This window comes from Rhinatrema bivittatum, chromosome 3 (assembly GCF_901001135.1).
Source record: "Rhinatrema bivittatum chromosome 3, aRhiBiv1.1, whole genome shotgun sequence".
Lineage (NCBI taxonomy): Eukaryota > Metazoa > Chordata > Amphibia > Gymnophiona > Rhinatrematidae > Rhinatrema > Rhinatrema bivittatum.
In genome coordinates, this window is record NC_042617.1 from 352,068,708 (window position 1) to 352,095,647 (window position 26,940).

Consider the following 26,940-nt stretch of genomic DNA (forward strand, 5'->3'; position numbering starts at 1 on the left):
CGGGTTATGAACCAGGGAAACCAGGGTTTAAATCCCACTGCTGATCTTTGTGACCTTGGGCATGCCACGCTACTCTCTGTTGCCTCAGGTAAAAACTTAGGGGCCAATGCAATATGGAGCATGTTTTTTATCACCTGGACTGGATGGTATACACCCCAGGGTTCTGAAAGAACTCAAAAATGAAATTTCAGATCTATTAGTAAAAATTTGCAACCTATCATTAAAATCATCCATTGTACCTGAAGACTGGAGGGTGGCTAATGTAACCCCAATATTTAAAAAGGGCTCCAGGGGCGATCCAGGAAACTGCAGACCAGTTAGCCTGACTTCTGTGACAGGAAAAATAGTGGGAAGTGTTCTAAATATCAAAATCACAGAACATATAGAAATACATGGTTTAGTGGAACAAAGTCAGCATGGCTTTACCCAAGGCAAGTCTTGCCTCACAAATCTGCTTCACTTTTTTGAAGGGGTTAATAAACATGTAGATAATAGGGATGTGCATTTGTTTGCAACAAAATAGGAAATATAGACGATATTTCCTATTTTGTCACGATTCGGGGGGTCCTCGAAATGATAGGAAAACCCACAAAATTTCATGTGGTTTTCTTATCATTTTTGGGGGCCCATGCCATTTTTTAAGATGGTGCCAGCCGTCCATTGCTCCTACCATGTGACAGAGGCCGGCCAATGGCACTGATAGCCCCTGTCACATGGTAAGCGCAAAGGGCCACCAGCGCCATTTTGTTTATTGGTACCTGATGGCCCGAGAGTGGAAGATCGCTCCTGGACCCCCGCTGGACCACCAGGGACTTTAGGCACGTTTTTAGGGGGTCAGGAGGGTGGGAGATTGTAATTAATTAAATCTGAAGGGTTGGGGTGTTTTGTTTTTTTTCGGTTAGGGACAGCCGAAAAAAAAATGGCCCAAACCGCAGGAAACTAAATTTCCCGCGGCGGGCCAATAACAAAGGACGAACCGAAAGGTTCGGCCAAATCACATCTCTAGTAGATAAAGGTGAACCGGTAGATGTAGTGTATTTGGATTTTCAGAAGGCATTTGACAAAATTTCTCATGAGAGGCTTCTAGGAAAAGTAAAAAGTCATGGGATAGGTGGCAATGTCCTTTTGTGGATTACAAACTGACTAAAAGACAGGAAACAAAGAGTAGGATTAAATGGACAATTTTCTCAGTGGAAGAGAGTGGGCAGAGGAGTGCTTCAGAGATCTGTATTGGGACCCGTGCTTTTCAATATATTTATAAATGATCTGGAAAAGAATATGACGAGTAATCACATTTGCAGATGATACAAAATTACTCAGAGTAGTTAAATCACAAGCGGATTGTGATAAATTGCAGGTAGACCTTGTGAGACTGGAAAATTGGGCATCCAAATGGCAGATGAAATTTAATGTGGATAAGTGGAAGGTGATGCATATAGGGAAAAATAACCTATGCTATAGTTACACAAATGTTAGGTTCCATATTGGAGTTACCACCCAAGAAAGAGATCTAGGCGTCATAGTGGATAACACATTGAAATCATTGGTTCAGTGTGCTGCGGCAGTCAAAAAAGCAAACAGAATGTTGGAAATTATTAGAAAGGTAATGTTGAATAAACGGAAAATGTCATAATGCCTCTGTATCGTTCCATGGTGAGACTGCACCTTGAATACTGTGTACAATTCTGGTCACCGCATCTCAAAAAAGATATAGTTGCGATGGAGAAGGTACAGAGAAGGGTTACCAAAATGATAAAGGGGATGGAACAGCTCCCCATGAGGAAAGACTAAAGAGGTTAGGACTGTTCAGCTTGGAGAAGAGACGGCCGAGGGGGGATATGATAGAGGTGTTTAAAATCATGAGAGGTCTAAAACGGGTAAATGTGAATTGGTTATTTACTCTTTCGGATAATAGAAGAATTAGAGGGCACTCCATGAAGTTGGCATGTGGCACTTTTAAAACTAATCGGAGAAAGTTATTTTTCATTCAGCATACAATTAAACTCTGGAATTTATTGCCAAGGTATGATGTTAGTGCAGTTAATGTAGCTGGGTTTAAAAAAGGATCGGATAGTCTTGGATGAAAAGTTCATTACCTGCTATTTATTAAGTTGACTTAGAAAATAGTCACTGCTATTACTAGCAACAGTAACATGGGATAGACTTAGTTTTTGGGTACTTGCCAGGTTCTTATGGCCTGGATTGGCCACTATTGGAGACAGGATTCTGGGCTTGATGGACCCTTGGTCTGACCCAGTATGGCATGTTTGTATTTTCTTATGGTCTTATGATCTTACAAGACTAGACAACTGGGCATCTGAATGACAGATGAAATTTAATGTGGAAAAGTGCCAAGTGATGCACATAAGGAAAAATAATCCCTGCAACAGGAACACATTGTTGGGTGCTTTATAAGGAATCACCATCCTGGAACGCTTTTGGACAATATATTGAAAACCTCAGTTCACTGTGCAGCAGGGGTCAAAAAAGCAAATAGAATGTTAGGAATGATCTGAAAAAAATGAAGAATTAAATGGAAAATATTATATTGCCTCTGTATTAATTCATTGTGTGACTGCATCATGAGTGCTGTGCGCATTTCTTGTAGACCCATCTCAAAAAATACACAGTGGAGCTAGAAAAGATGCAGAATAGGGTAACAAAAATGATAATAAGGATGGAATAGCTCCCCTATGATGAGAAAGTACACAAGTTAGTGTTCTTCAGCTTGGAAAAGAGATGGCTGAAAGGTTATATGATAGAAGTTTATAAAATAATGAATGGGTTGGAAAGGTAAATAAATGTTTGCTTTCAAATAATACTAAAACAGGAAAACTCCAGCAAATTTAAAATAAATTATAGAAAGTATTTTTTCACTTTACGCACAATCAAGCTGTGAAATCTGTTGCCAGAGGATGTGGTCAAGACTACTTGCAAAGAGAGGTTAAAAGAGGTTTGGACAAGTACTGTTGTGCTTGAAGGTGGGCCCTTGTCCTGGGGCAGAGGAGAGACACCTCCTGATAGGGAACAGATGGCAGCTGCCCCCAGGGGGCAGAGCAATGGAGGAAACAGAGGCTTGGGGAGAGCTTTACCACTGGAGACACGAGATCCCCCCGGGAGGAGCCCATAAGGATCCAGGCCGCTTGGACTTAGGTGGGCCTCGCAGGGTCTCCTGGGAGAGTGAAAGTCTGGCGTGCCCACAGACAGGGGAGGAGCACAGTCAGGTCAGAGACTGGAGGTTGGATGCAACAATGAAGGTCAGTAAGGCGTAGGTGATAACAAGGTTAGGAACCGAGACAGAATCTATGGACATGGTCAGGCAGGCAGAGGTCAAAGTCCAAGAGTCAATCTGAGGAATGGTCAACGAAGCAAAGGTCAGGTTCCGGAGGTCAGACGAGGTCACAGGCAGGCCGAGATCAGAAGACAGGCGGCAGGCAAGCGAGTCGAGGAACAGGCTGAGGTCACAGGCAGGCAGCAGGCAGAGAGACGGGTCAAGAAGCAAGCCGGGGTCAGTACCAAGAGTCAGTCCAAGAGGTACTACCTGGGGGTACGCAGGAACAGACAGGCCCTGAGACAGAGGACGCTGGAACAGGACTGAAACAGAAGGACAATGGGACAGGCAGGAGAACAAGCATGGTCAATCAGGCAGAGGTCAGATTCTGGAGCTCAGACGAAGTCACAGGCAGGCCGAGGTCAGATAACGGTCAAACGAGGAGATTCAAGAGACTGAGACAATAGCAGGAAGCCCAGGCAACCTATGGAGGAAGCCAGTTGCAAAGGCAAGCTCTGGTTGCCAGAGCTTGCCTTAAATAATCCTGAGGGAGTGACATCATCAAGGCAGGCCTGGCAGCCCTAGCTCGTCACGGCCCCTTTAAGTCTTGGAGAAGGGCACGCGCGCATGCTATGGAATACCTCGGCCGGAATGGGGCTCGGCGGCGGGGAAGCTGCGCCAGGCCTGGAGGTAGATGGCGACGGCGTACCTGCCGTGCCACGGAGCGGGAGAGGGTCGTCTGGGCCACGAGTAAAGAGTGAGGAGAGCCGGCCTTCATAACAAATACCTGGAAGAAAAGCCTGCAAAACATTAGCCAGGTAGGTTAGAGAAAGACATTGCCTACCCTGGGAGTGAGTATCAGGAAATCTACTTTTTATCTGCCCAGTAATTGTGACCCAGATTGGCCACTGTTGTAGACAGAATGCTGGGTTTGATGGACATTGGTCTGATCTAATATGGCATTTACTCTATTACGTTCTGGTAGATGTGACAGTAGCACTAGTAGCAACAACAATGGAAAAGAAAGAGGGAAATATTTTCTTCCACATGGACCTAGGGCGATCATGAGTTGCAGTGAGAAAATCAGGACTCTCCACCCAAGATAAATATGAGAACACCACAAGTAGGGTGGGCAAGCTTTAGGAGTATCTGCAGCCTGCTCCATTTTATTCTCTATTTCGAAGGTGCAGGGGCAAAAGAAGGCAGAGTCAATAGAGGGTAGAATCAGCGGGAAGATGCAAAGGTACTAGAAGTGGTGCACCCAAAAGCAGTGTCTGAAGCAGATACATGGAGAAAGTAATGATTTAGATTAATGGTTCCCAAACCTGTCCTGGAGTATGCCCAGCCAGTCAGGTTTTCAGGATATCCACAATGAATATGCATGAGATACATTTGCACACTATGGAGACTCACTGTATGCAAATGTATCTCATGCATATTCATTATGGATAGCCTGAAAATCTGACTGGCTAGTGGTCCCACAGGACAGGTTTGGGAACCTCTGATTTAGATAAACCATGTGAGGGATTCTCAGATTTGGAGCCTTACTCTGCCTGATCTGCTGCTCTTGCATGCCACATTTTCAAAGCACTGAAAGTATTTTATTTTACTAGAGTTTTTTCTTATTTGACTGCTACAGTACGGAATAGTTAGCCAGTCAAAATAAGGGAGGTGTGAGATGTGAAGCTGTTTAGAAAACAAATCAAGGCACTCTTCTTTTTAGTAACATATGGGTGAGGAAAGGCATAAAATGCTGGTACTATTTTAATGTTTAAGTATTTTATTTATTATTTGTGGTATGTATATATATATATTATGAGTGTTGCTTATGTAAACTGCATTGAATTATTTTTTTTGAGAAGATGTGTTATATAAGAATTTTAAATCAATCAATCAGTCAATCGATATTGAACTTCATGTAGCACAGGAGGGATTGGGGAGTCTAATTACAATCTTCCAGTGAGAAACCACAGGAAGTAGAAAGTTATACTGCTAGGACAAACCCCCCCCCCCCCCCCCCCCCCCCCTGGGAAGAGCAGATAGTGGTGATCATGAAAGATTTCCCTAGCCTTATCCCTTCTGTTCCCTTCTTTACTCCAGCCCCAGAAACAGTACCCAAGGATCCAGAGAGGGAGAGGAGATTATGCAAGGCATTAGAAGTGTATAGGTACTTTAGTGTTATGGAGAACAGGTGTTTTGAAAAATGCATTCATTATTGTAAGGCCATCAAGACAGGAAAGATACTGGGATATCTTACAAACAGTGCCATGCAGCATCATTTACAAAAAGAATACCCTTTAGCACTTGTTTCAGGGAAGCTACCAGTACTAGCCGGAGGATCATGTCTACCTCTCAAATCAGCAACATCAACAGGATAGCTAGAGAAAAAGGGAAAGTCTATCTTCTGAACTGACCCCAACCCCTGGCCCCTACCTCCTGTGAGGTGATAGGCAAGTAGCCTACAACCCCATGTCAGCAGCAAGCCACCATAGAGCAGATGGGATATTTTACCACATCATTTTCCCAGCAGCATCAAAGTGGTGACACAGTGCATCAGGGAAATGATTTCCCTTGATGGCCAGCTCCTGCAGATTATGGAGAACATGGGAGTTTAGTGGCTGCTGAAGTTCTTAGCCCCCAGTTGCAAAGTGCCCTCCATGGCAACATTCAGTAGACAGGTTATTTATGCCCTGTACTATCAGTACCATAATCACATGCAGGCATAATGGACAAAGGTTGAAAGGGGTAGCATCCATTTCACTGGTGATATTTGAACCAGCCAGAATGCTATGCACACATACCATTCCTTGATAGCACACAGCTGTAACTGGCCAAGGCAGGGGCAGGCAGCAGCTCTAGTGAGGGTATATCATCTATAGCTTTAAGATATTTATTGAGGTATAAGTAAGATGATAGAGGACTGGCAGCTAGTTTGGAGAACAAGACTGTTATTTCTGATTTATTTTGTTACAGACAGCGATACTAACAAGAAAAAGGACGTGGAAGATGAGGGCTATGAGGAATCTATTGCCTTGCAAATTTACTTCATCTGGCAATAAAGAACATGCTAGGGGCCAAAGAGAAATACTGCAATTTAATCCTGAAGAACTGATACAAAGGTACAGGAAAATTGTGGGTCCTTTTCACCAGAAAAAGGGCAACAGGCTTGCGAGATATAAAAAACAGTGGGTTCACCTCTGCATCAGCTTTTTTAAAATGTAGGCACCAAATTGAATTCCAGCTATGTGATGCTAATGAGGTTAATGGAGCAATGGACATCCCTTCATGACTTGTATCTGTAAACTGAGATAGGTGTTGATTATCCCATTATTGGCTAGAGATGATATGAGTCCTAAAAACTTTCAAGGATGCTCTGGATCTGAATTACACAACAGTCACCCTAGACTAGGTCAACTCCAAGAACCAGCACTGGATCCAGAGGTGTTGCTATTTGTGTACTCCTTGCAACAGGTGAAAGATAGGCTCAAACCATTTGCCCAGAAGGAGATGCTATTGGTTCAGATGTGCCAGAAGCAGATGAAAGATAGGGATTCAGCACAGGAAAGAGAGAACATCCTACACAGTACTATCAGCTAGAGTAGCAGCATGTTAGATATTACTTCCTCAAGCTACCTGTGGCCACCATAGAATGAGCTATCATGACACTGGCCATTGCTACAATAATTCAGTAGAGAATATTATTCTCTTCATTGCAAAGGAGACCCCTAAACATATTTCAGTCACAAATCCCATTGAGGATTTGGCCACAGATCCATTGGCATATTGGGTATACAAGGCCACAGATGGCCCAGCATTTCCTTTCCTGTCCATCAGCTAGTATGCCTAGTGAATGGATATTCTCAATGGCATCATGAGTCCACATCATTTACTGCTGGCATCAGAGTTGGTGGAAAAGTTGATCTTCATTAAAATAAATCTCCCTCTGTTGGGTTTCTCTGACTTTCTATGTGGACGGCAGGAGGAGTGATTAAGCAGTTACAGTGAACCAATGCCCATGGTATTTACCCTCTGAATCTTACTGTATGGTTGTTAGTATTCATTCTTGCCACTACAGCCCATTCTGCTCCTCATGGCCATCACAATAGTCACAGATCCATTGGCATATTGGGCACACTTGGTCAGACCTGGCCAAGGTGACCCAGCATTTCCTCTTTTACCAACAAACCATCATGCCTAGTAAATGCGTATTTTCAATAAATTTAACAAAAATCCAACAAATCCATGGATTGGGTGATAGCAGTGGATTAATCCAAAAATATCTGAGTAATAATCTTAGATAAAGCTATTCACAAGATTTTAAAAAAATTGATATAGGTGTTCATAAACTGCTAATTCAAAAACCCTGATTTCAGTTTCACTGCAGTCAATGGCAGAATCTTCAAATCATAGCACCAGTCAGTGTGAATTCTCCCTTTTAATATTTTTTTTCAATGCTGCTATCTTTTTAACTCACAGTTCATTCATTCAAAATCCCAAGTGCCCCAAGAAAGAAATGTGATATCTAACAATCAATGTCCCTATTTAGTCACAAACATAAGAGTCACATCACAAATATCATTTTTCTGGAATGGACAAAGAAAGTTTACTCATTCAGCCCATCTTATCCAATGTGGAGCTTTTGTATCATGCTTCCTCTTTTGCCTTATTCAAATACAGTCTAAATACCCACTTTTTTGAGGCTGCTTTTATTTTTACTTTTTTTATATTAAATTTTAAATTTCATAACTCAACATCGTAATCAGAAACACAAACAAAATATCAAGAAAACATATAATTTTAAAATAGCTTAAATTGTGTACTAATAAGATCCACAATATGGTAGGGACAAGTCAAACAGCAAATGAAAAAAAAAATTATTATTAATTCACAACAAAGGAGATAACCCTGAGGGAGAAACAACCCAAAAAATTTAAATCCACACATAATTCAGGCATAGCTGAAAGAGATAAATAGGCCTCTACAGATTTCTGAGACAAAAACTCTTCCAATTGTTCAGGCCTAAAGAAAACAGAGTGATTTCCCTGGTATATCAAGAGACATTTATAAAGAAAATTAAGAAGAAATGATCCCCTAGCTGTAAAGTTCAAGGCTTTAACCAAATAAAACATTTCATCCTTTTCTGTGTTGATACATCAGGAAAAACCTGTACCACTATGTTTAAAAATAAATCATTCATATGATGAAAATATCTTCTCAAAGCTCATTCCCTATTGGATTCACAACAATATTTACTCTCATAGTAGCCTTAGATGATAATTCACTATTGGACATTTCCAATAATTCAGATGAGTTGAGTGAATGCAGTAATGTTGAGAGAGATGTAGACCCTCAGCTTCTTCTTTAATTCGTTCTTTAGAAGGAGTCAAATAATATATGTTAGATGCTGTTAATATAATTTCCAAGAGTATTTTAAGGGTTTGTAACACATATTTTTTAACATATCTTTAGCAAACATCATAAGGAATCTAGGGAAGTTTAAACATCATAAAATTATTTTTCTACAATGAATTTTTTAAAGTTTCCAATTTATTCAAAATCACTTGGTTACCAACAAGTATTTGTTCATCTTCCTGAAGCTGATCCATTCACTTGTCTAATGTATCTATATGGGACCTGGAAGTCCTCCTCGGCTGACTGAATTTTAGATGTAAAACTTGATATAGTCATTGTCAGATTGGAAACTGATGAAGCCATAAACAAAATAGCCTACCAAATATCTTCCAGTGTTACTTTTCTGGGTGACACCTCAGACCCCATTCTAAGAAAATCTGATGGCAGAAAAGAAGGCTCCTTATTGCTGCTGGTAAAATCAGGTGTGCGTTCTCTCCTAGCTAAAGACCATGTTGCAGCCCCAAATTCTAGCTCTACTAATCCTGCGATCTTAATGGTGGGCAAAGAGGATCATTCTCTTTCCTCTCCAAAACTGGCAAGATTGAGCTTGCCTCTATTGCCTCTTCCACAGTCCTTCCCCTGCAAACACAGCTGTGACTGATGCATCATGGCAGCTCTTCCTGGAGCCATGTCATCGAGAGATGGTATCATCAGAAGAGGCAGAGGTGGTGTGTGTGATCTCCGGAGCTGAGTGTCATCTCACTAGGAGATGGAAGTAGCTCAACATGACCCTTTATCCTCCACCAAAGACGTCTTGTCCGTGGCTATGGCAGTTGTTTGAGAAACAGCAAATTTGTCAGTGGAAATTAAATTGGGGGGTCACTGATGTGAAGGGGAACATGTGCGTTCACTTTGCCGTTCATCGTGTTCAGGTAAAAAGAACATTTTAGCAGGAACAACAACAACAAAAGAAGCCTACTGAAAAGCTCTGCCATCTACTCCCTCTCTGACACCATCCTACCCCCTTGAAGCTTCTTTTAAATCTGAACCCCTGAGAATCCTACTCACAGCCTTGTTGAATTTTACCATTTTCTTAATAAATGAAAGAATTTCCCAAAATCTTCTTTGCCGAGTATGTTTGTGTTGATTAGACTGTAAGCTCTACTGAGAAGGGGCTGTCTATTATTATTTGTTTTGAGCTGCACTATACTAATAATAATAGTAGTAGCCCTAGTAGAGGATTCCCTTCCTTTCCTCTTGTCTTTTAGATGGTGAGTATTTTCATTCTTGTGGTGTGATAGTGCCCTTTCTTGTTGCCCTTTAACTCTTTAGGAGGATATTTTATTTTTATTCTTTCCCAGGCTTTTGGTGGCTTCTATCTGTAGCACCTGTTTTTCTTTTTACTGACTGATGAATTGTCTGTATTGTGTTTATCCAGACTAATATCTGCTTGTATTTGTAACTGAGAGGACAACAGTTTATCCAAAATCCCAGATACTAGTCATTCCCTGATGTATTCATTCTCTACATTCCCAGGTATCTGAAAATTCATGCAGAGACCGTATAAGGCCTTCTCGCTGAGCTTGCTGATAGAAACATGTGCATTCATGGATGAAGTTGCATTCTGGAATGAAATGTTCATCAAATGTCTTCATCACAACATCATAATTATTTCCCTCTGCCTCTGCAGCAAAGGTGAATGAATTATTAATGTCCTCAGCCTCACTGCCAGTAGCATAAATCAAGGAAAAAACCTGGACTTCCTATGATTCAGCTTTCAGATTTTTGGCAGTCCTGAAGCATGTGAAATGCTGTTTCCAGTCAGGCCAATCTGCTGGGCTACTGAGGCAAATGATCTCTGGAAGGCTGAATTTCAGCATCGTCACCATAGCATGGGCATGGCCATTGTGCGTGTAGGACTAAAATCTGTGAGTAAAATGTACTCGCAGACTTTAGCCCAAATTTTCAAAAGCAGACTTACGCAAGTAGGTCTGCTTCGAAAATTAGGGCTATGAAAATTAGGGCAGGCTTACATGTGCAATGTCAACTTTCAGAACTACATGCATAAACATACACGCACATATTTACAGTTACTGTACGTTTAATCGCATACTTCTGAAAATTGACATTATGCATTGAAATGAATTCCCTGCCCCCATTCTACCCGCCGGAATGCCTCTTTTTTTTGTCTGCTCTGTTCTCCTGAGTGGTCATCCCTTTGCTGAATACCCATGGTTCTCCTCTCTTTGGATACTCAGGAAACCTGCTACCATCAATTTACAATGGCAGGGAAAAAAGCTGCTATGCTGATCTACTTCTTGTCTCTTCCTTTTCCTTTTCAATCTGTATCCCATTTAATCTACATGGGTGAACCAGGCTTTGATGCTTTGGTCCTGCCATTCCTCAAATTTCCACCCCAGGGTGCCTTCTTGTCTCAAGGGACAGAATTCCTCTTCTCTTCATTTTGACAGCTCTGTATGCTGCCTTGAGGTTGTGCTGTCTACCACGTGCCTTGATCACCTCCTCTGTCTTGATTTCTGCACTCCACTTGCTTATGTGTTCCATGTAGCTCATTACAAACCTACAGGTGAATACATTACGGTGTGCTCGGCCAAGCACACAGTTTAGCAAGCTATTGGCCGATGTGCTAAACCTCTTACTGTATAAGGGGTAATAGACATGCGTCGAAAATGCTTGGCCACCCCCCCCCCCCCCAGAAAACTAATGGTGCTCATCACATGCAAATGCATGCTGATGAGGCTATTAGTTAGTCCCTGGGATACTGAAAGTAAAATGTGCGGCCAAACTGACCAAGGGTAGGCATTAATTTCTGAGCAACCCGGAAAAGTGTACAGAAAAGCAGAAACTACTGTTTTTCTGTATACCCCCCCCGACTTAATATCCTAGTGATATTAAGTCAGAGGATCCAAAAATTTAAAAAAATAAAAATTAAAAAAATATGTGCCCGCCGTTCAGCGGTTAGCGAAACAGACACTCAGTTTTACCGGCGTCCATTTTCCTAACCCGTGGCTGTCAGCGGGTTCGGAAACCAATGCAGGTAAAATTGAGCATCGGTTGTCCGGACCTGCTGACAGCCACCTCTACTGCTAATAATGAGGCACTAGGGATGCGCTATTGTCCCTAGTGCCTCCTTATTAGCACAACCCCTCATTTAAATACTGAATTGCGCGCCCAGGTGAGGTGGCTGGGCGTGCAGTGGGAGAGCGAGCGCTCAACACAGAGCGCCCTCTCTCCTGCGTTTCTTTCTGTATCGGCCTGGTAGACTTAAAAGTTAATAGTTGTCTGACTATTTTTATTTCATTTATTTCTTATATACTGCTACACCAAGGAACAAAACCCTGTCCAGAGTAATGAACAACAGAGTAAACATCACTACATCCACAATGCATTTCCTCCCATTACTCCTCTCCCAAAAAACTGTTTTCAAATTAGCATTAAGACTAATAAATCAATATGGACAGTTGATTGCATATCAATTTGCTGCAAAATATTGGACTTTTCAAGGTGTGAAACATAGTATACAGGAAATTTGCTCAAACGGTATTTCAAAGCATTCAGAACTGAAAAAGCTTCTGAGAGCTTAGGTAGCCTCAAGACCTCTGACCATAGCCTCCCCCTTAAAAAACACCCCAAAAAATCTCAGAGGGGACCTGTCACATTTTGTACACAAGCACCCGAATATTCTGGTGCCAGTCCTGTTCTCACTCTCTTATAATTTTTTGCTAAAACTGCTTGACAAGCTCTCTCTAAACAAGGCTCTCTTTTCTTAAGTACATTTTGATGGAATAACCTCAATGTGAAGCAATGTGCTATAGCTCAATTCAAGCTAAAAAAAAAATAATCACCAGGGAAAAGGAAGCACTATGATTCAATCCTCAGTGCAACAGAAGTGTACATTTGAATGTTGATGGCCTCAGTTCATTAAGATTTGCTTAAAGTTTAATATATAACTCTGCTGAGTTGCTCATAACATCATCAGGACAGAGTCTGCATATATTAAGTGTTCTTTCTAAAGCTAAAGGGAGCTAATGTAAATTGGAGTGGATAACGCATGCATGGATCAACTAAACTTGCATTTCAATTGATAAGGCATGCGAGCAACTGCCATAAAAAAAAAGGTTTTAGCATAGTTACTCCCCCGGCCCCCTGGAAAAAAAAAAAACGAAATGCAATGGGATTCCATAGTATCAAATGTAGATGTCATTTTTCCTACCTTTCACCGGACATCAAATACTCCTGCAATGAGCTAATGTTGCCTGACAGTGCATCTGGTAGACAGGAATAAATTTCATTAGTATAATCTTTTCCTTAATTAATGTGCCAAAGCTTTTGACAGTCAAATAAGCACTTCAGCCTGATGGCAACCATTAGCTCTTGCCAGTTTAAATGAACTCCCTTGCAGGGATGGTTTCCACCGGTGCTGACACTGGAAGCAGAGAGAACTGAAGCTGCTTATTTTTGAGTAAGATAATGAATGTAATAACACATGGAGTTCTAATTAGAAGAATACCAGCCAGCCGTATGTTGTCCGAAAACACAGTACATGACACTAGACTGCTGTTGACATTACCCACAAGCTTCTCATTCCAGGCAGAAATATTTTACACCAGCACAGAGATCAGTTCTGAGGAATCCTCAAAAGGGAAGACACCTTAATTTCATTTCTTGGAACGGGCAAGACAAAAAAACAAGGGAATTCAAGAGGGTATAGGGCAAGCGCACCAGATCTTTAGTTGCAGGGAACTGAAGGTAGACCCAGAGACCAAATAGACTTGTGCACTGCAACAGAAAGGGAGAATGGGCAGATACGACAGGCCTTGTGGTCTTTATTGACTGACAAATTCTGTGTTTATTATTATCAAGATTACAAAGCTGAAACCTTTCCAGGTTTCACTGGGTGTTCTCTGCCTTTTAGACATCCTTAGAACACATTAGAGATGTGCCTTCATTTCATTTCATTTTGAAAATGAAACAAAAAAATGTATTTGAGTTTCATTTTGTTTTCTTAGAGGATACTTTTCAAAAGGATCCTCATACATAAACCTGGATTTATGCATATATATGGCCTTTAAAAAGTTACCTGGAGGGGGGAGGTAGTGTGCATAAAAGTATGTAGAAAAGCAGTTTTGAATGTACTCTTATGCACACTGCAAAAAGTCATTCCTGATGGGGGGTAGAGTTGGAGTGGGGAAATGTTCTACACACACTTTTTTGATTTTTAACACTATGCAGGTAAATAAACACATACAGAGTTACATCTCCCAATGCAGGTGCATCTTTTCTGCATGTAGGTAGTGACTATTTCCACACACATCTGTGAATTTTCAAAGAGCATTAATGCACATAAATAAGAACATAAGAACATGCCATACTGGGTCTGACTGAGGGTCCATCAAGCCAAGCATCCTGTTTCCAACAGTGGCCAATCCAGGTCACAAACAACAGACAGATCCCATTCTACTAATGTACAGGGATAAGTAGTGGCTTTTCCCAAGTCTGGTTAATAAGAATTCTCCTCCAAAAACTTGTCCAAACCTTTTTTAAACCTAGGTACGCTGGCTTCATTTATCACATTCTCTGGCAATGAATTTCAGAGCTAAATTGTGTGTTTATTGGAAAATAATTTTCTCTGATTTGTTTTAAATGTACTGCTTATTAACTTCATGGAGTGTTCTCTAGTTTTTGTATTACTTGAAAGAGTAGATAACCTAGTCACATTTACCCATAGGTGTTACAATTGGGGGAGGGGATTTTTTGCTGACAACAGGAGAAGCCTCATTGGTGGCTGAGAGGAGGGCACATTATTCCCTTTCTGCTGCTCATCCCCGTGGTGTTGCCGCCATCCACTCACGTACCCTCCCTGTGCCTGAAGAATGAAAGAATTGCAGCCTTGCCACATGGGCTGCTTCCTCTATCCTGGCTGCTGGTGCCTGAATGACGTCATCAGGTGCTGCCATCCAAGGAGGAAGAAGCAGCCTGCTCTGAAAGGCCACGTTCCTCTGAACGTTTGAGGCATGGAGGGTGAGTGAGGGGGTCCTGGCAGCGCTGACAGAAAGGAAATAATGTGCTAGCCACCTGCAGTGAGTGAGGGGATTATGGGTAAGAAGGTATGGGGGAACAAGACTTATGAGAACTGGGGAAAATTTTCTGAGAATTGGGGGATTTGGGAGAGGGTGGGGCGGGGAAAGGCAGCTGGGGATCAAGAGTGGAGGGAAGTGCGGTCTGGGAGGGGAGGGGAGGGAGGCTGTTGAGCAAGACTGCTGGGGAGTGTGGGGGTCTGGGTGGAGAGAGGGGGCTGAGGGCAAGATGTCTGGGAAGTAGATTGTCTGGAAGAGGAGAAGGGAGCAATATCTAAGAGGGGAGATGGGGCTTGGGACCAAGAGTAATGGGGAGTTGGGGGTCTGAGGGAGAGCTTGGGACCAAGAGTGCTGAGAAGTGGGGGGTTGGGGAGAAAGGCTGATGTGGAGTGGTGGTCTGAGAGGGGAGAGGGGGCTTGATACCAAGAGTGCTTTGGAGTAGGGGGATGAAAGGTGAAAAGAAGCTTGGGAGCAAGAATGCTGGGGAGAGTGGGCCAGGGAACAAGACTTTTGGGGGCTGATAATCAAATCTGCAGGGGATAGGTGTATGAGAGCCAGAAAGCATGTGTGTGTGTGTGTGTGTGTGTGTGTGTGTGTGTGTGTGTGTGTGTGTGAGTGTGTGTGTGTGTGTGTGTGAAGAAGAGGACATTATGTGTGTGAGACAGATCCTGAGTGTATATGTGTGTGTGAGAGAGAGGGTATGTATGGGAGTATGTGTGTGAGAAAGGGGCTGTGTGTAAGCTTGTGTGTGTGAGAGAGAAAGGACAGTATGTGAGAGGGAGAAAGAGAAGGGAAGGTATGTCCGCATAAAAGAGAGAGGATAAAGTTTGTGTGGCTCCCTTCTAATGCATGATAATCTCAGGGTGACTGGAAATAATAAAAAAAATCCCAGATATGGAGAGCAGCAGATTTTTAATCCTTATTAGTTTCATTATTGGATGTTGTTATTTGATGTGTCTGCTGTTTTGAAATATTATATTGGTTTTTTGGTAAATTTATAAACATTTTCATGAGATTTTAATTATTGGATGTTCTCTTTATTAGATATTTTGAAATATTTTTTATTTTTAATAGTATGGTTTTACTATGATTGATGTTTTATTTTTCTTGATTTTCTTATTTGTTGGTCTGTCTGTGTTTTATATGTGTGACCAATATGAGGGATTCTGTTAGTGTATAGTTTTTGTGTAGGGTTCTATATTTCTGTTTTCAATAGGAGGAATATTGATCTTCTAAGGCCTGTTGTAATATTTGCAATGCTGCTCTTGCTGTTTGATACTTGAGAGTTATTGTTGTTTTGATACAGCAGAGTTGTTTCTTGGGGCACGCTGTGATAGCTTTTATTGGAGCTATGTAAGTACTATTCAAAAATACTGTACATGAGCTATTGAGACATTGTAGGACCTATCTTTAAATGTGAATGTCTCTGATCTCACATCTAAAGAAGGGGCCTATATAGTTTTAAAAGCTTTTGTATAATATTTTTAGCTACATGTGCAGTGATACCTATCCATTGAATTATTAATGCCCACATTTTTCTTATTTTCTCTAGACTTTAGGGATCAACAATCTTTAGCCCATTATATACTAGAGATGTGATTCAGCGGAACCTTTAGGTTTGGCCTTCATTATTGGCCCGCTGCGGGAAATTTCATTTTCCCGCGGTTCTGGCCGATTTTATTTCGGCTGCCCCCGAAACGAAAACCAAAACCCACCCCAACCCTTCAAATTAAATTAATTACAACCCCCCATCCTCCCGACCCCCCCAAAAACTTGCCGAAAGTCCCTCGTGGTCCAGCGGGGGTCCCTGGAGCGATCTCTCACTCTCGGGCCACTGGCTGCCAGTAATCAAAATGGCGCTGATGGCCCTTTGCCCTTACCATGTGACAGGGGCTATTGGTGCCATTGGCCGGCCTCTGTCACATGGTAGGAGCAATGGATGGCCAGCACATCTTAAAAAATGATGCAGGCCATCCATTGCTCCTACCATGTGACAGGGGCTGACCAATGGCACCAATAGCCCCTGTCACATGGTAAGGGTAAAGGGCCATTGGTGCCATTTTGATTAGTGGTAGTCGATGACCTTAAAGGGGTAGATCACTCTAGGGACCCAGCTGGACCACCAGGGACTTTCGGTAAGTCTTTGGGGGGGGGGGGGGGTAGACAGGTCTTGGAGGGTCGCAGAGTGGGAGTTTGCAATTAAATTTGAAGGGTTGGGATGGGTTTGGGTTTTTGTTTTTTATGTGCCCTTTCTCCCATCCCAAAAATGATAAGTAAACCATATGAAATTTTGTGGGTTTTCTCATCATTTCAGCAGTCCCCCGAACCGCAACAAAATAGGAAATATGTTCTCTGTTTTCTATTTTGTTGCAAAAAAATGCACATCCCTATTATATACAGCTCTTTTGGATTACCACATCCCAGATGCATGACTCTGCACTTCTTGGCATTGAAAACCAGCTGCCAAATCTTCAACCATTCTTCAAGCTTTCTTAAATCACTTTTTATTCTCTCTTTTGCAGATTTTAGTATCATCCACAAAGAGACAAACTTTACCTTCTATCCCTTCCACAATGTCATTCACAAAGATATTGAACAGAACGTTCCGAACACTGATCCCTGTGGTACTCCATTTAACAGAAATCTCTCTTCAGAGTAGGTGCTATTTACCATTATACATTTTTTTCTCTCAGTCAATCAGTTCTCTGTTGTAGGAACGCTTGAGACGGTCCCATTTCTGGGATTTCGTGTACCCTTTGGCCATGACGCAACCAGAGAGGAGCTCCAGACAGTGCCGCAACAGGCGAGGAGTGTCCAAGTACTGGCTGTGAAGTAGAACCCTGGCCCCTGCCAAACCTGTACGCATCAAGAGACCCAACAATGTAATGTTGGTCTCTGGAGTAGCCCTCCAGCCACTCATAGCCCTTTCAGACCTGCCGCATGGGAGCAGCAAATGCGACAGGACGGACAGTGGCTGAAGGGTGAAGATATCAGACGAAGACTTGTAGGGCTGAGACGAGACTCAGGATAATAGAATGTGAGACGAAGACTTGTCGGCTAAAATGAGCCTCAGGATATATGGAGGACTCAGAAGGAGTCACGAGATCTGGAGTTCTGGATTGGTACTGCCACATCACATGCCCTATACTTCCAAGCAAGGCAAGTCACGGACCACGCTTGAGATTTCCCAAAGCAGGTTGCTTGAAGATTCAGGATGAGGAAATGACAAGATTCAGCGAGGCCTGTTCCGAGATGCGTCCTCCCGGCCAATCAAGGCAAGGAGCAGCCACATCAAGCAGAGCAGGTAAAAGGCCTCAATCAAGACAGAGGCAGACAAAGATGCTCCAAAGTTCCAGACAGGATTCAGTTTAAGGAGAAGACCTCAGGGTCTGGAGGCTCGGAGTAAGGCTCAGCACGGAGCTCAAGCGGATTCGGAGGTTGGCATTTGAAGCTTGAAGATTAAAACCGGGGTTCCGGATAAGGAAGCCCTCAGGATCCAGGGGCTTGGAGTAAAGCTCAGCGCGGAGCTCGTGTGAACTTGGAGTATGGAAGCTGATGCTGGGAGAATAAAGCCGGGATCATCTGGAGCATTGCGCTGCCAAGATGAAGAACATCAGGATGAAGAAGATGATGGCATGAAGACATCCGGAGAGTAGGACATCAGGACTTCAGGAACACAGAAGGATGAAAACATGAAGAACATCAGGATCTGGGCAAGACACAGGATTCGACGAAAGACCTTATCAAAGACGAAGACGTAGACGTAGATATGGACATGGAATTCCAATGAAGAACATGGAATGGAGTGCCTAGGAGAAGCTGGATAGCAGAAGAGTCCTAAGGAGGACTGGCTCCTTGTGAAGGCAAGGATGAAGTAAAGACAAGCCCTCTTTATAGGGCTGAAGAGGAGACTCCCACGATGACATCAGAGGAGCACCACTCTCACGCTGGCCCTTTAAATATACAGAGGAGGCGCGGCCCCACGCCTAAGGAGATGGAAGTGGGCAGGACCTTGGAGAGCAGGTCCCTGCCTCTGAAGACGAAGCAAGAGCAGGACTAGGCCTTGAAGCAGGCCCGATGCTGGAAGTGGCTTCCTGCTGCAGAAGAGCCACTGAGGGCAGCTCTCTGCCGCAAGTGAGACCGGGGATGAAGGCCCCTCCCCACGGAGGGGACAAGGTAAGGTTGGCCACCTCCGGGTAACATGGGAGTGCTGTTGGCACTCCCATGTTGCCCGGAGGTGGCACGTAGAGAAGCACCTGGATGGCTCCCTGCCACCGGGTAGGAGCAGGAATGCTGGCAGTCACCAGAACATGTGGGAATGCAGTTGGAGGCCCCCTGACTGCAGGGCAGTACCGGTGCAGCCCCAGCCGTGGGAATGGAATGTCGGCAGCCTCTGAGCTGCGTAGAATGTACTCTGCGGCCTCCTGACTGCAGGACAGCCCTGGAGCGCCTCCAGAAGCGCTTGAAAATGTGTTGGCGGCCTCTGGGCCGCAGGAAGAGAGAGTGTAGAGAGGTGGAGAAGCTGCCCATGGCGCTACCAGTAGGGATGTGCATTTGTTTCATTCCTTTAATTCATTTCATTCATTTCCCACTACATGTCAATTAGATATGCATTCATTTCATATGTTTCATACATTTCATATTACATGCTTGTATAGGAAACGTAGGAAACGTATGAAACTACTAGCCAGGGCAGGTTCGTTTCATTCCCCTTTTATTCACGCCTCCTATAAGAACATAAGAAATAGCCATGCTGGGTCAGACCAAGGGTCCATCAAGCCCAGCATCCTGGCAATTACCCAAACACTAAGAAGATCCCATGCTACTGATGCCAGTAATAGCAGTAGCCATTCCCTAAGGCAACTTGATTAATAGAAGTTAATGGACGTCTCCTTTAAGAACTTATCCAAACCTTTTTTTAAACCCAGCTAAACTAGCTGCATAACCACATCCTCTGGCAACAAATTCCAGAGCTTAATAGTGCATTGAGTGAAAAATCATTTTCTCCGATTAGTCTTAAATGTGCTACTTGCTAACTTATGGAGTGGCTCCTAATCCTTCTATTATCCAAAAGTGTAAATAATGACTCCCATCTACTCATTCAAGACATCTCATGATTTTAAAGACCTTTATCATATCCCCCCTCAGCCGTCTCTTCTCCAAGCTAAACAGCCCTAATCTCTTTAGCCTTTCCTCATAGGGGAACAGTTCCATCCCCTTTATCATGTTGGTCACCCTTCTCTGTATCTTCTCCAATGCGGTGACCAGAACTGTGCACAGTACTCAAGGTGTGGTCTTACCATGGAGCTTTGCTGAAATCCAAGATCACATCGAGTGCTTTTCCTCGATCCAATTCTCTAGTCATCCAATCAAAAAAATCAATCAGATTTGTCTGACAGGCCTTTCCCATGGTGAATCCATGTGGCCTCGGGTTCAGCAACCCATCAGATTGTAGATAGTTTACGATCCTTTCCTTCAGCAGATTCTCCATTTATTTTCTCACCACCGAAGTGAGGCTAACTGGTCTGTAGTTTCCAGCCTTCTCTCCGCTACCACTCTGTGAAGCGAGACCACCACCACTCTTCTCCAATCCTGTGGCACCATTCCCATTTCCAGGTTATTCAGTGGACCACCAGTACATCTTTGAGCTCTTCCTGTATCCTGAGATGTACTTTATCCAGTCACATAGCCTTGTCCACTTTAAGTTTTCTTAGCTCTTCCCATACATTCTGTTCTGTAAATGGGAATTTCGTCTACTCCATTCCCATCTATGGTCGTCTCAACCAACAACGGTCCTTCTCCATGGTCTTCTTTAGTGAACACTGTACTGAAATATTTGTTTAATATTTCCGCTATTTCTTCATCTCGCGACATATTGCTCCTTGTCACCTTTCAATTTCACTATACCACTTCTGGCCTCCCTTCTATCTCTGATATTTCTGAAAAATGTTTTGTCTCCTCGCTTTACCTCTTTGGCAATCCTTTCTTCAGCTTGATCTTCTGCTTTCCTTATTTCTTTCTTTGTCTCTCTCTGTTCTAACAGATATTCATCCCTGTGTTTCCTTTTTGGGATTCTTTATACTTTTTGAATTCTGTTCTTTTTGCCTTAATTTTGTCAGTCACCTCCTTTGAGAGCCAGATTGGTTTCATTTTACTCTTGTTTACTTTTCTAACATATAGATGTGTGCCTTTATAACTGCTTCTTTTACTTTGGCCCACCTCACCCATTTTCTCCAGTCTTCCAGTTCTTCCTCCAGATATGTCTCCAATTTGACAAAGTCCATATTTTTGAAATTTAAAACTCAGGTCTTTGTGTAACTTCTCTGTATCCTATTCTCAATATTGAACCATACTGTCTGATGATTACTAGTGCTCAGATAAGCCCCTACTAAATATTAGATATATTATCCTCATTAGTGAGCACTAGATCAAGTATCACCTCCTCCCTCATAGGTTCCATTACTATTTGTTTGAACGGAGACCTTTGAAGGTCATCCACAATCTCTCTACTTCTTGTAGATTTCGCAGAAGAAATACTCCAATCCACATCCAGCAGATTAAAATCTCCAAGCAACACTTCTCCATTCTTTCCTACCTTTTGGATATCTTCAATGTGATCTCTGTCCAGTTCTTCTGTTTGAGTCAGTAATCTTTAGATCACAACTATAAAAATGGAAGCATCATCTTCTTTTTTTAGGATGTTCCATATTGCTTTTTCTCTACCTCATGTCCCTTGCAATTCAGTTGCTTGGGAATTGTTTTTGACATAAAAAGCTACGCCTCCCCATTTTCTGTCCACTCTGTCCTTTTTTAACAAGTCATAGCCAGGGATAGCCATATCTCAATCATGAGACTCAGTGAGCCATGTCTCTGTAACAGCACAGCAGCAATGTCCAGGTCCACTGGACATTGCTGAATGAACATTTGTAGTCATATCTTTCCAGTTGCTTTTTCTAGTCACCTTTTCTGTATTTTGAATTGATTCATTTTGTTACTTTCTCTTCCCTCTTCCTGTTTTGTTTGGGAGGGTGACATGCAAATTTCACTGGCCACCTCCTGCCACTTCCTCTCTCTAGTTTAAATGCCTAATAATGTAGGATTTGAATTTTTCACTTAGTATCCTCTTTCCTGCCATAGAGAAATATACGTCATCCTTTCCATATATCTTCTATTACTCTATACATGGTCCCAGCCTTCAGTGTATCCAAAATCACTTTCCTTACACCAGAGCTTGGAATTAAAATTATCTATATGGTATAGCCTAACTTTTCCCTTTCCATGAACAAATAATACTTCTGAAAAGGAAATTGTCTTTGCCGCATGTCTAATCTTCTTCCTTAGATTTTGGAAATCTTTCTGCACTTCATGGAATCAGTTCTAGCAAATTCATTGGTCCCCAGATGGATGATAATATTGATATCACAGTCCTTACTTTCTTCTATAATTGCTTTGACCACCTGGTTTGCATTTTTATTAGCTGAGAATCCTGGAAAGCATTTAACTGTTTTGTCCCATCAAAATAAACTCCCAAACTGGTTCCTCTCATGACTGAGTTTCCCAGCAGAAGAAGCTTTATTTCTGACATTTGATCATGTTGAAGAGTTCCTGGGTGCATTGGGTGACTACTTCCCTTTCAGATATCACTTCATATTATATTGCTGAGGCATCTTCATTTTCCAATGTAAAAAATGCATTATATGAAGGTAACAATGGGGAGAGTGTGTATATCTTCATCATAGACCTTAATTTGTAAGAGCCCACTATAATCCAATTATTCCTAGGTTTCAAATCCTGGATGTCTGACTTCTCTGTGGGAGTGGGGGCGGATACACAGAATGCATCAAAGTTGGAGAAACTGGGTGTCTCAGAGTCACAGGTCTTGTTCTACCATAGCCCAATGTAAACTATTTGTTCCTGGGTTTCTGAATCCTCAGAGAGAGTTGGAATACATTTTCTGAATGCTGCAAGGAAGGGGAGGTTATTTTAAACCTGGACAATTTCTCTTTCAGGTGTATTAGTTTTTTATTCATGGCAGACACCTGAAGGCATATTAGACAACCTTTCATTCTTCAAATGATAGGTCTTTGGACATAAGCACCACAATTGTTGAACTGAATAAAGGACATTTTGTCATGGGGGAATTTGTCAAACATCTTCTAAAAAAATGTAATACACTATCCACTGGATCACCATTATCCACATGTTAATTAACCCCTTCAAAAAATGTAGCAGATTGTGAGGCAGTACTTCCCTCATGTAAATCCATGCTGGCTGTGACCCATTAAATTATGCCATTTTAGATATTTTCTTTGATTTTATTCTTTAGAATAGTTTCTATGATTTTCTCAGCATTGAACTCATGCTCACCATTCTATAGTTTCCCAGATCAACCCTGGAGCTCTTTTAAAAGATTAGTGTCACATTGGCCACCCTCCAATCTGCAGGTACAATAGATAAATTTAATGATCTGCAATTTTATTTTTAAGTTATTTCAGAACTCTGGAGTGTAAACCATGTGGACCAGGGCATTTGCTTTTCTTTGGTTTGTCAGTCTTCCCTATAACATCATCCAAGTTCACCATGATTTGTTTCATTTCTTCTGAATCTTCAACATTAAATACTGTTTCTAGCAGAAGTGTCTCCCCCAACAACCCTCGTAGGCTTTCTGCTGGAGATACATTTAAAAACTGTTTTATTATGAGCTTTTGCTTCTATTGCCAGCTTCTTTTCAAATGTTATTTTAGATCAACCATCAATGTTTTACCTCTAACTTGCCAATGCTTATGTTTTCTCCTGTTTTCTTCAGTTGAATCCTTTTTTCCACTATTGGAAAAATGTTTTTTTTTTGTTTTTTTTTTAGCTAAAATAGCATCTTTCACCTCACCCTTTAACAATCTTTCAACCTTTTCTAAAGCATGGACTACATCACCTCTGGGCTTTCAAGATGGTATTTTTAAACAATGTCCATACCTGATGTAATCACTTCACCTTTGTAGTTAGATCTTTTAGTTTTTTCTATTTTCCTCATTTTATCAAACTCTCCCTTTTGAAAGTTAAATGCTAGAGCAGTAGATTTATTTAATGTCCTCCCTCTAATCATTAACTCAAATTTGATCACATTATGATCAGTGTTGCCAAGCACCCCAATACCATTCCTTCTTGCATAAATCCTTGCATTTCACTAGAATTAGGTCTAAAATGTCTCCCCCCCCCCCCCCCCCCCCCTCAATCGGTTCCTGGACCAGCTGCTCCATGAAGCATTCATTTATTTCATCTAGAAATTTTTCCTCCCTAGTATGTTCTGATGTGACATTTACCTAGTCAATATTTGGAAATTGAAATCTCCCATTATTACTAAGCTGCCAAAATGTGCTAGTGTCCCTAATTTTCTTCAGCATTTTATCATCCATTTGTTTATTTTGACCAGAGAGATAGTAGCATACCCACTCAGCTATATTCATCCTCATTACACATGGAATTTCCACACCTAAAGATTCTACTGTGCATTTAGATTCCTGCAGGATCTTTATCCTGCTCAACTCTATGTCATCTCTAAGATAAAGTGTCACCCTCCCCCACCAAGTTGATCCACTCTATCATTGCGATATGTAATATACCTGGTAGAGCACTGTAATTGGATATCTTCATTTTATCAGGTTTCTGAGATGCCAATTAAGTCAACCTCTTCATTCAGTGCTATACATTCTAACTATCCCATCTTACTTTTTAGACTTCTCGTATTAGAATACAGATATTTCAAGGTATGTTTTTTATCTGTATATACAATTTTCTTAAGAGTTGACAGAGATAATTTAGAATCTTTTAACTCAATCTGTACTCTAATTATAGTCAAATGGGCTTCATATGCATTAACTGGAACCTGTCAGCATGCTTTAACTCCCTTGTTATTTTAAATAATCTTTAAAGATACCTCCCTCCATGCTTGCACTGCTGAGAGATTGCTTTCTGCTATGTGCTTTGAAAATTCAGGCTAAAATTTGTGGGTAAAGTATGTACAGACTTTAGCCTATTTGGATGATTTTAAAGTTATCTTCTAGTTAGCAGATAGGAATCCAGTTCCCCATCAAGTCCCCCTACTGGGAAAAAAAACCCAGTGCTAATAAAATTTAAAAATTCATGCATCCTGGGCCTGCCCAACCCTTTCCCCAGACTCATCTTATCCCATTCATGGGATATCCAAATTATAAATAGGATAGCAACACCCCCCCATATTGCTCCTGCCCCACCATGTTGGTAGTTAAAAATGGTGACAATGGGTCCTGAACCGGCATCATTTTGTAGTATGAATAATGCAACAAAAGGGCACTGACCTGAAAGCCAACTGGTGTCATTTTGAAATACCACTTGATAGGGCAGGAGCAACTGGGGATCACTCCTGCCCCCACGATGGGTAAGACATATCTGGGGGGGGGGGGGGGTAAGGATGGTGACAGGTTTGGAGGGGGAAGGCTTGAATATTAAAATTATGGTGAAGAACTTCTCCAAAGTCTGCTCACTGAGCCAGCCAGCAGGATTTTGCACTTGTTTTACAGTAGGTGCAAAGTAGGCACCATAAATGAAATCTCTGCTTGCTGATTGCTGGTCGCTGTCCCAGATCTCTCCCTTTGCAACATGGGTAGGAGGGGCCATGCTATGAAACAGCAAACATAATTTTACTTGTGGAGGAAGAGGGCAAGTCTCAGCAGCTCATTCTATCTGGGTAACTCCTTAGTTACCCACGTAAAATTATTTGAAAATTGTCCTCCTTGCTTTTGATATAAAAAAAAAGACCGCAGTCTTGCCTTTTAGTGTAGTTTTGGAACTTGAGTCAGAAACACAGGAGCTCAGGACCTGGAGCAGCTGCACTGAAAGTAAATTCATGAAAGTTAAATAATATTAATGGACATTAGCAGATGCAGTTTATATATATATTACATACCTTAAGGTGTCCATATGCTGCCATCCGTCAATGCAGAGTGATCGCATCGGAGGCACCAAGCAATAGCACATCAGCTTTAACAACGTCTGATGACATCAAAAAGCATTTGCGTCTCACAGAGATTTTAACTGAGACTGTTACATTAGACTATTTATTTTGTTTATTTATTTGTTGTGTTCAATTTCCATAATTATGTATGTCTGGTTGTAAACCGCACTGAATGAATATTTCTTGGAAGTTGCAGTATATAAATTTTAAAAAATAAAATACATTTGAAGTTACTTTACTCATTTCTAATGCAAAAATGTATCTTAGGCTATTACAGTCAAAAGAACACCAAAACATATCCCAGAGCGCATCAAAATCCTGTATTGTACACCCTATCTTGTTTAATCGCTTACTTTTCAGACTAGACTAGACCAATGATCGCTTGTATTTCCATGGCCACTTCTCTACAATAAATACACTTCCTATAGCAGGGGTCAGGAACCTTTTTGGCTGAGAGAGCCATAAATGCCACATATTTTAAAATGTAATTGTTACGCTTGGGCTCCGGACAGGAGTCGTGCACACCACCCAGCAGGGTGGCTCCAGGTGGAGAGAGACAGGAGGCTCGAAACAGAGTCAGGTACCAGGCTGGGTCAGGGCAGGCAGCAATAATCAGAGTCTGGGTTCAGGCTGGGTCAGGGCAGGCGGCAAGTGGCAGTGTCTAGTACAGGCTGGGTCAGGGCAGGCGGCAGTCAGCAGTGTCTGGGTCCAGGCTGGGTCAGGGCACAGTAAGCAGGACAAGGCAGGTCAGAAGGCCCGTAGGCCACACACACACACACACGGAAGGCCCGTAGGCTACACACCAATAGCGGGGCAAGGCAGGTCAGAAGGCCCGTAGGCCACACACACACACACGGAAGGCCCGTAGGCCACACACCATAGACGGGGCAAGGCAGGTCAGAAGGCCCGTAGGCCACACACACACACACGGAAGGCCCGTAGGCCACACACCATAGACGGGGCAAGGCAGGTCAGAAGGCCCGTAGGCCACACACACACACACGGAAGGCCCGTAGGCCACACACCATAGACGGGGCAAGGCAGGTCAGAAGGCCCGTAGGCCACACACACACACACGGAAGGCCCGTAGGCCACACACCATAGACGGGGCAAGGCAGGTCAGAAGGCCCGTAGGCCACACACACACACACGGAAGAAGGCCAAAAGGCCGCACAAGGCAAGGCAAGGATAGGCCCGAAGGCCGCGCAAGGCAAGGCAAGGCAAGGATAGGC

General features: G+C 42.4%; 1 long non-coding RNA gene across 1 annotated transcript in view; it reads left to right on the top strand.

Annotated features, from left to right (window-relative positions):
* Positions 1 to 26,940, top strand: part of LOC115087811 — a 92,774-nt gene that overhangs the window by 39,842 nt on the left and 25,992 nt on the right. Inside the window, exon 3 of the long non-coding RNA XR_003855620.1 lies at positions 6,245 to 6,390. This is a non-coding gene — a long non-coding RNA (uncharacterized LOC115087811). The remainder of the gene's footprint in view (positions 1 to 6,244; positions 6,391 to 26,940) is intronic.